Below are 11,167 nucleotides of genomic sequence, written 5' to 3'. Positions count from 1 at the left end.
TTCATTTTTAGTGCTCAGAAAATTAAATATATTTACATATTTAGTCAAAATCAGTTACATTATTTTATCTTATTCATAGCATAAATGTTCTCAAAGATTACTAAAAAGAAATTGAATTAGACTACAGCAAATTGGCAAACTTTACCTTGTATCTGTTTCCACCGAGTTTGTTTGGGGCGTTCTTCAACATATCAGCAATACTTGTCTCAACATCTCTTTCAGTTGCATTAGTGTGGGTGTTGATACAGGCTTCTGGAAATTTATAAGAATTAATTAATATATATAATTATAATTCACTTTGCCATTCCCCATTCCACAGTCCTCTCGTCCTTCCCACTTCCCCGTCCCCACATCATCCCCACTATTCCCACTTCCCTGTCCCATCGTCCTCCTTACCATTTTCCCCTCCCCTGTCCTTCTTCCTCCCCCACCATCTCCCATTCACCTGTCCCTTTGTCCTCCCCAGCATTCCCCTGTCCCCACCATCCCCAACTCCCCAGTCCCCTCGTCCTCCCCACCATTACCCTCTCCTCTGTCCCCTCGTTTTCCCCACCATCCCCCCTCTCGTCCTCCCCACCATTCCAAACTACCTCATCCGATGCATTCTATAATGGTCTGATGCTTCCATCAGAAAATTGGGAACATCAAATGATCTGATATTCCCATCACTGAAAAATAAGAACAGCTAAAAAAATGAAATGGAAAAAATAAAAAAATAAACTATACTCATGAAATGAACAGTATGGTAAACAACACAGCTCAATTTCAATGCAATGTCACACAAAATTATTAAATTGAAATGAAAATAAATTGAAATCTATGAAAATTCAAATTATCAATGCAATCGGAAATATTGAAATAATATCGCAACATAATATAGTGTGGGTTGCTCTTACGTGGAACAGACGGTGCTGTTTTTCAAAAAAGGCATGGTTTTACCTGTCACAAGTGTGGCATCTATACTTATACTCACGAAATGAACGGTATGGTAAACAACATAGCTCAATTGCAATGCAATGTCACAATAACATTTAATAACAATAATAACAATAACATTTAAATATACTTTAAGATATAATCTAGAAGAAAATAAGAACATTGAAACGGTTCATGAACTCGATTTCAATAAAGGACACTATGGGGAACTTTGAAAAACAGTTAATGAGTATAATTAGACAGACTTGTTGCTAGGGAGAGGAGTAAATAATGAGATATATGGCAAATTTTGCAAAATATACGGCACACAAACATTCATACCCAAACAAAGCAAAATGCTAGGTAAGAACAAAGCAGTTGGCCCGTAGGGGAAAGGAGATACCCACAAGACTGGAATACAAGTCATTAACAAGCACACAAGTACTACACCACACAACAACCGCACTACTACCAGAACTGCACGAATCACTACCCAAACAACACATTGCACATCACTACCAAAACAACACAACACAACACAATAATGATGTAAACAATAAATTAAAAAAAATTCCACTTATTAATGTCAACCAACAAACTCCCACTAAACATAGAAAGGACCTACAACATCTTACTTGGGAGCAAATCAACAAATGCAATTCATCTACAGTTACACAATGTTAACATCAGAAATAAAAAAGATGGTAAGTTCCTTGGTCTATACTTAGATCTGCCCGAAACGCTATGAGTGCTAGTTGCTTTACAAGAATGTATAACTTCAAGTCATTGTACTCTCCCCCAATGTACCTTCTTGTATATAAAGAAAAAATAAATAAATAAACAAACACATAATAAATCAATACTTACTAAATTTTGTCTATTATGTAGCAAAGAAGCAGGTCTACGGAAGGCTTTTCTGTTGAGTTCGAAGCCCAGATTACTCGTGGTCTCTGAAATAAGTTAAGATTATAAGTATAAAATTTATAAAACCAAATAATAAATCCGGTATTGCTCAATTTCAGATGCAGACGTACTGAATGATGTATCAGACTGTCAGCATGGTATTCGATCTGGAAGGTCCAGTGTAACGAATTTACTTAGTTTCTATGATCGAGCCACAGAGATCTATAAAGAACTCTGATCAAGAAAGAGATCTAGGGGTGGTTTTAGATAGAAAACTATAACCTGAGGATCATATTAAGAACATTCTGCGAGGGGCCTATGCTACACTTTTTAACTTTAGAATTGCTTTTAAATACATAGGTCAAAAAGTTTTAAAAGTTTTAAAAGTTTTTTAAACCTCTCGTGTATCATGAGTGTGTTAAAGCTTCAGATGGTGCATTCAGATGATGAATATTACCTAGTTCCTTCATCTGGGAAGAATGAACACATATTGGTGCATTCGGATGATAAAAACTAACTACTGTAGTTCAATTGATCAACAGACTGTATATCATATGCAGACTGTATGTAGATCTGCGGGCCACTCCAAACAACAGCCTGGTGGACCAAACTCCACCAGGCCTAAAGCACAAAGTGATATAGATGTGATAGAGAAACTAGGTTAAATGGAGGAGTAGGTCTGTATATTAAACAGCACCTGACGTGCACAGAGCTACTAAACTCAATGTGGTGGTAGAGTGGTGGGGGGGGGGGGGGAAACATTGCAGAAAAAAACAAAAATACAATTTGGTCAACAAAACAGCATTGTTTAAAATAGAAGACATGGGTTGACATTTTGGGGGTAAGGTAGGTTACATTGAGTTAATTAGTTAATTAGTTATTCACAGATGTTAACAACTACAGACCTATATCAATCCTGCCAAACTTGTCAAAAATTTTTGAAAAACTAATCTATAAGCAGCTTTACTCATATCTAGCCAAACTCAATATACTTAGCCCTTGCCAATATGGCTTCAGGCCCAAAAAAAGCACTAACGATGCACTTATTAGTATGCTTAACTCGATTCATACAGCTCTTGATAAAAATGAGTTCCCTGTTGGGTTATTTGTGGACCTGCGTAAAGCTTTCGATACTGTCAACCACCAAAACCTTCTTCTTAAATTACATCATTATGGTGTCAGAGGACACTCCCTACAATACCTCAAATCCTACCTTACTGACAGGCTCCAATGTGTTTCTGTGAATAATACAATTTCTCCCACCCTACCCATCAACATTGGTGTTCCCCAGGGCAGCATACTTGGCCCTCTCCTCTTTCTCATCTACATTAATGACCTTCCAAATGCCTCCCAACACCTCAAACCAATCCTATTTGCTGACGACACAATCTTCATTTACTCCAGTCCTGATCCCCTTGCTCTAAATGCCACAGTAAATACTGAGCTAAATAAAGTCCATCTGTGGCTAACTGCCAACAAACTCACCCTTAACATTGACAAAACTTTCTATATTCTGTTTGGCAATAAATCCTCTAATCAAATAAATCTCAAAATAAACAATACCCAAATTTGTAACAAATTAGATGGCAAATTCCTTGGCATTCTCATTGACCACAAGCTGAATTTCCAGGGACACATTCTAAACATATCTAAAAAAGTTTCAAAAACTGTGGGCATTCTTTCTAAGATCAGATATTATGTACCACGCCCTGCCCTGGTGACTCTCTATTACTCCCTTATCTATCCATATCTCAACTATGGTATTTGTGCTTGGGGCTCTACTACCCAAAATCATTTACGTCCTCTAATTACTCAACACAAAGCTGCTATTAGGACAATATCCAATTCTGGCCCCAGACATCACTCGGTACCCCTATTCAAATCCCTGAATATGTTAGACATTAAGTCACTGCACATTCTCTCATGTGTACTATACATATACAAAACGCTAAATTGTAATGCCAATCCTGATCTCAAAAGCTTCATAGAAGGTTGTAACAGAACCCATGAGCACCACACCAGAAATAAATACAGTTTTGATATTCCTAGAGTACGACTTAATCAAACCAGAAATGCTCTACAAATCAAGGGGCCCAGAATGTGGAATGACCTTCCCAACCATGTTAAAGACAGTACCTCTCTCAACCAGTTTAAGATAAAAACTAAACACTACCTAATAAATTCCCTGTAACCTACCTCACTCCTCTATTGTCAACCCATGTCCGTTATTTTCTTTTTTTTTTAATCAACACTGTCAGCCTATTGTATTTGTGCTGCTTTTTCAGTCATGTTCCCCCTTTTTTTTTTTTTTATCTTTATTTGTATTTGTTCTCAACACTTTTTATTCTTTATGCTCAATTAGTATTAAGTTCTAGATATTAATGTTTTTCTTGCCCGAAACGCATTGCGTAATAGTGGCTTTAGGCATTGTATGTACTAGCTCTATCTATATATCAACCCATTAATGTAACATCACTTGTATGTATATACCTTACCTGAATAAACATCTGAATCTGAATCTGAATCTAGTACTTAGTTTTTATCTTAAACTGGTTGGGAGAGGTACAGTGTTGCTGTGCTGGTGAAAGAACACCTAAAGGTAAATTAAATAATGATTGCGAATCCACAAGAAGTTGACATAATAGCGCTAGAGATCTGCAATCAGGATGATAAACTTTCCTTAAAGAATTTGACAAACACTTGCTGATAGGACATGAAGTAAATGAAATGTATGTCAAATTTTGTGAAATATATGATAAAAGCACAACAAAATTTGTACCAAAGGAGAGATGCAGAACTAGGAAAAGGGGTTTGTTCAACAGAAATTGCGAGAGGGCCTGAGACCCAAACACACACAAATGGAATCAATATATAGCAAGAGGCCAAACCCCCAAACATACAAGCGTTGCAAAGATGCGAGAAACAGCAGCAGCATTAAGGAGAGGGACTTAAGGACCATAAATAAAGTGTGAAAATAAACTCGAGTAAATTTTTTTAACTACTCTCGACAGTGAAGAAAAACAAATATTCAGACGATTTGTGTTAGAATCATTAATCTTACACTTTCGGTCATATTCAACAACACAAATACATACACTCACATTCCTGTTGCTGTAGCAAGTGAAGAATTACACACACAGATCACAATAACGTGATGCATCAAATGAACAAATCCACAAGGGCCGTGACGAGGATTCGAACCTGCGTCCGGGAGCATTCCAGACACTGCCTTAATCGACTGAGCTACAACAGGGTAAAACGGTTGAAACCGAAGTTCTACTGAACTTACTGGATCCCATAGCCTCTCCGAGGCACAAACCAGGCTTTTACACAACCCCCCGACCCTGCACCCGAGCTCAATTGTCAAAAGTGAAAAATTGGGTTTGTCTTCCGAATGCACCATATCAGTAAATTTTTTAATAATCTTCTAAAAATAGTAAATGCCACTATTTTTGCAAAATTATTACGAGATCTATTATTCTATAGAATAATGCATATAAATGCATATATGCATATAAATACAAAACAAGTAAATGTAAATAATTTTACCTTGCACCTAGATCCACCAAGCCTGTATGGCGCGCGTTTCAGTACTTCGGAAATCTAGAACTATCTTGAATCTCTAATCTGCAATGAAACAATACATATTATTGCACTTACCAAAACATGGATGAATGTAGAAAATACAGAACTATTAGCTGAATATCAAATAAATGGATTTAATCTATTTCACACAGATAGATATATTAGATATTATATTATATTCCTTTCCTCCCTAGAATCTGAATGTAGCAGGTGCTCAATTGTCAAAAGTGAAAAATTTGGTTTATTTAACATACACGCCATAGACCGGCTTGGGAAAAAAAAAGTTCGTAAAACCCAGGGGCCATAGACCGGCTTGGGAAAAAAAGTTCGTAAAACCCAGGGGCCATAGACCGGCTATGAAAGAAAATTTGAGAAAACCCTGGGGCCATAGAACGGCTATTTAATCCCCTTGAACGGATAATCATCTGTATCAAACCTTATTACAGGTAAAACCAGTAGGCAGTCTACTGTATTTTATCAAACCGTTATTAGAATAATAGATCTCGTAATAATTTTGCAAAAATAGTGGCATTTACTATTTTTAAAAGATTATTAAAAAATTTACTGATATGGTGCATTCGGAAGACAAACCCAATTTTTCACTTTTGACAATTGAGCACCTGCTACATCCAGATTCTAGGGAGGAAAGGAAGGACGATCTTACTGGATCCCATAGCCTCTCCGAGGCACAAACCAGGCTTTTACACAACCCCCCCCCCCCTGCACCCGAGCTTTTTAAAATAGTAAATGCCACTATTTTTGCAAAATTATTACGAGATCTATTATTCTAATAAGAGTTTGATAAAATACAAACCCTGGGGCCATAGAACGGCTATTTAATCCCCTTGAACGGACCTGTGCATGGGCCACTGAGGCATCGAAAAAAAACATAGACCGGCTTGGGAAAAAAGCAAAATAGCCGGTCTATGGCCCGGCTGATGGCTGTGCATGGATGGCTAATGGCTGTTAGTTATGGAGCTAGGTTAGACTATGTATGTTTAAATCTCTGATTTAAACAGAGCCAGTGTTCAGTCAAATAACTGAATTTATCAAATCTTATCCTTGTATAATATACAAGCTGATGTGAGATCCCTGTCTACAGGTGGACTGGAACTATTATCCAGTAGGCAGTCTACTGTATTTTATCAAACCCTTATTAGTATAATAGATCTCGTAATAATTTTGCAAAAATAATGGCATTTACTATTTTTAAAAGATTATTAAAAAATTTACAGATATGGTGCATTCGGAAGACAAACCCAATTTTTCACTTTTGACAGTTGAGCACCTGCTACATCCAGATTCTAGGGAGGAAAGGAAGGATGATCTTACTGGATCCCATAGCCTCTCCGAGGCACAAACCAGGCTTTTACACAACCACCCCCCCCTGCACCCGAGCTTTTTAAAATAGTAAATGCCACTATTTTTGCAAAATTATTACGAGATCTATTATTCTAATAAGAGTTTGATAAAATACAAACCCTGGGGCCATAGAACGGCTATTTAATCCCCTTGAACGGACCTGTGCATGGGCCACTGAGGCATCGAAAAAAAACATAGACCGGCTTGGGAAAAAAGCAAAATAGCCGGTCTATGGCCCGGCTGTTGGCTGTGCATGGATGGCTAATGGCTGTTAGTTATGGAGCTAGGTTAGACTATGTATGTTTAAATCTCTGATTTAAACAGAGCCAGTGTTCGGTCAAATAACTGAATTTATCAAATCTTATCCTTGTATAATATACAAGCTGATGTGAGATCCCTGTCTACAGGTGGACTGCAACTATTATCCAGTAGGCAGTCTACTGTATTTTATCAAACCCTTATTAGTATAATAGATCTCGTAATAATTTTGCAAAATAATGGCATTTACTATTTTTAAAAGATTATTAAAAAATTTACAGATATGGTGCATTCGGAAGACAAACCCAATTTTTCACTTTTGACAATTGAGCACCTGTTACATCCAGATTCTAGGGAGGAAAGGAAGGACGATCTTACTGGATCCCATAGCCTCTCCGAGGCACAAACCAGGCTTTTACACAACCCCCCCCCCCCCTGCACCCGAGCTTTTTAAAATAGTAAATGCCACTATTTTTGCAAAATTATTACCAGATCTATTATTCTAATAAGAGTTTGATAAAATACAAACCCTGGGGCCATAGAACGGCTATTTAATCCCCTTGAACGGACCTGTGCATGGGCCACTGAGGCATCGAAAAAAAACATAGACCGGCTTGGGAAAAAAGCAAAATAGCCGGTCTATGGCCCGGCTGATGGCTGTGCATGGATGGCTAATGGCTGTTAGTTATGGAGCTAGGTTAGACTATGTATGTTTAAATCTCTGATTTAAACAGAGCCGGCTAATGGCTGTTAGTTATGGAGCTAGGTTAGACTATAGGCTAGGCTAGGTTAGAGCCAGTGTTCAGTCAAATAACTGAATTTATCAAATCTTATCCTTGTATAATATACAAGCTGATGTGAGATCCCTGTCTACAGGTGGACTGGAACTTCTATCAACTAATCCATACATCAAACCTGTCCCTTACAGCCCACAATCTATCATTAGGAAAACCATGTGAGAAATCTTTAAGGAATTCTGATAAAGAAAGAGATCTAGGGGTGGTTCTAAATAGAAAACTATCACCTGAGGACCACATAAAGAACATTGTGTGAGGAGCCTATGCCATGCATTCCAACTTCAACAGCATGTTGTGGGGTGCCGATATTGTGTGCCATCACATGTAAACCAACCAAGCCCACAAATACGTCAACATGGACCAGCATTACACCTTCTAACATACTCTGTCAGATGTAACAACTAAATTTGTGAATTCAAGACCTAATCTATTGCATAACACAGTGTTAGTACGAGAAAAACATTACTTACATTCGAAGCCGTGTTTTAAAATGGCGTGGACCTTGGTCTACTGACGCTCCACACTGTGTGTTCGTTTGCGTATGATGAACGTGTGACAATTTACTACAACAATTATTTAATTATTCTTATTCTTTATTTTACTATTTTTAGGGTACATGAAATTTCCAACTTATTTGCACACAATAATATAATTGCATTGTCATAACTTTTATATATTACGGAAAATACGATGACATGAACGAAGTCAAAGTGAAGTTGAAGTCAAAGTCATTCGCCGAACGTATTAGTCATTTTTTTCTCCCAAACGATAGGGGATAACAAATCCACAGAGCATATAAGTGTAGAGTAAAGTCAATTTTATTCAGGAAAGTACATACATAGTTGATTTACAAACATAATGTTGGATTTATAGATAGAGCTAGTGCATACAATACCTAAAGCCAATATAGTAGGCATATAGCATTTCAGGCAACCGGGCAGTATATATGGACCCCTTACTCAAATCTCTGAATATGTTAGATATTAAGTCCCTGCACATACTCTCATGTGTATTTTATATATATAAAACGCTGCACTGTAATGTCAATCCTGACCCTAAAAGCTTCCTAGAAGGTTGTAACAGATCCCATGAGCACCACACCAGAAACAAATACCTGTAGGTGTGTACTGGTGCCATATAGTGTGTACTCGTACCTTATGGTGTGTACTGGGGCCTTATGGTGTATACTGGTGCTTTATGGTGTGTACTGGTGCCTTATGGTGTGTTCTAGTGCCTTATGGTGCGTACTGGTGCCGTATGGAGTGTACTGGTGCCTTATGGTGTGTACTGGTGCATTATTGTGTGTACTGGTGCCTTATTGTGTACTGGTGCCTTATGGTGTGTACTGGTGCATTATGGTGTGTACTGGTGCATTATGGTGTGTACTGGTGCATTATGGTGTGTACTGGTGCCTTATGGTGTGTGTTCTGGTGCCTTATGGTGTGTACTGGTGCCATATGATGTGTACTGGTGCATTATGGTGTGTACTGGTGCCTTATGGTGTGTACTGGTGCATTATGGCGTGTACTGGTGCCTTATAGTGTGTACTGGTGCATTATGGTGTGTACTGGTGCCTTATGGTGTGTACTTGTACCTTATTGTGTATACTGGTGCCTTATGGTGTGTACTGGTTCCTTATGGTGTGTACTGGGGCTTTATTGTGTGTACTGGTGCTTTATGGTGTGTACTGGTGCCTTATGGTGTGTTCTGGTGCCGTATGGTGCGTACTGGTGCCTTATGGTGTGTACTGGTGTCTTATGGTGTGTACTGGTGCCTTATGGTGTGTACTGTGCCTTATAGTGTGTACTGGTGCTTTATGGTGTGTACTGGTGCCTTATGGTGTGTACTGGTGCCTTATGGTGTGTAATGGTGCCTTATGGTGTGTACTGGTGCCTTATGGTATATACTGGTGCCTTATAGTGTGTACTGGTTCCTTATGGTGTGTACTGGTGCCTTATGGTGTGTACTGGTGCCGTATGGTGTGTACTGGTGCCTTATGGTGTGTACTGGTGCCTTATGGTGTGTACTGGTGCCTTATGGTGTGTACTGGTGCCTTATGGTGTGTTCTGGTGCCTTATGGTGTGTGTTCTGGTGCCTTATGGCGTGTACTGGTGCATTATAGTGTGTACTGGTACCTTATTGTGTGTACTGGTGCATTATGGTGTGTATAATGCACACTTTAGTGCGCGCGGCACTAGCTGGAAAAACAAGTGGGTTGTGCTCAAGCGTAAACACAAAAAGTTTATAATCTTTTCACGCTCCTAACCTCAATTCTCGAGCTACGTTTTTCATTTTGGTATCAATGCGTTGGCAATATAATTCTCTACAAGATCATATGCATAAAATGTCACCGAAGCATTTGGTATCCCACCACGAAGTAAATAAACACGAAGATGACTCGCCGTGACACCCAAACAGGAAGTAAATGTTCATACTCTTTCGTTTGTTGCCAGCCTCACAGTCATCCTACAGCGCTCATTTTGATATCACTGAACTCACAATAAAATTCCCCACCCAGACATATGCCTATCAATGTCTAATTATGGTATCGGGTGACCCGCACGAGTGTGGGAACTGGGCGAAGCATTAGCCGTGATTTCAGCAGGGACGACACTGGTGTGATGCAGGGCTTTGAATGTTATACTTATTTCACTGTCCTGACATTATTTCTGGAGCTACGTATTTCATTTTTATAGCAATGTGTTCGCAATAGAAAGTTCTATAAGAACATGGGTAGAGTTGGCCAACACAGCGTCAAATAAATTTGCGGCGAATAAAATCTTACGCGTGTTTGTACCCGTGAGCGACAAAAGTTTTTACTTTGCTCATGTTTTTCAAGTTTATACTTGTTTCACACCGTTTTTTTTTGTATAGTGTTCGGAATAAAATACCCTACACTGACATATGCATATCAAATACAATTCCTTGGAATTCACAGCTGTAGAGATGACGGAAAACACACAACCGGAACCCGCTCTTGACACTCCAACTCACACCCGCAACACCCACAAAAAAAGTTTCTCTTGTTTCATGTATACTTACTTTAGTTTTCGTGCTACAGTTCTCATTTAGGTATCAAAATATTCCTAAGAAAATAGACTACAATACTGAAACAATCTAAGACAATTATGTGTACTTACCAAAGCAAAGACGATTGTAGTAAAATAAGTTGAGCATTTTATCTCCACTCCACCTCCTTCAGGTACTGATTCCTGAAGTTGCTCAACAGATGTTCCTAGGTGGAGTGAAGCTGATGTAGGTGGTTATTTCTTGTCCACCCAATACACCCTTTTCCTGTGATAAGTGGTGTAACAAGGTATGACGCAAAGTGGAACATCGCATGTCTT

The 11,167-nt window shown here is 38.6% G+C and overlaps 1 long non-coding RNA gene across 1 annotated transcript; it reads right to left on the bottom strand.

Annotated features, from left to right (window-relative positions):
* Nucleotides 1–145: 145 nt before the first annotated feature.
* LOC138353886 (uncharacterized) lies at nucleotides 146–8,326 on the bottom strand. The gene is made up of 3 exons (XR_011223306.1): nucleotides 8,291–8,326; nucleotides 1,783–1,865; nucleotides 146–252 (listed from the first exon to the last, which is right to left on the bottom strand). It is a non-coding gene; the product is annotated as an uncharacterized lncRNA (long non-coding RNA).
* Nucleotides 8,327–11,167: the final 2,841 nt, after the last annotated feature.

This window comes from Procambarus clarkii, chromosome 60 (genome assembly GCF_040958095.1).
Source record: "Procambarus clarkii isolate CNS0578487 chromosome 60, FALCON_Pclarkii_2.0, whole genome shotgun sequence".
Lineage (NCBI taxonomy): Eukaryota > Metazoa > Arthropoda > Malacostraca > Decapoda > Cambaridae > Procambarus > Procambarus clarkii.
This window is presented reverse-complemented; position numbering and strand designations above follow the sequence as displayed.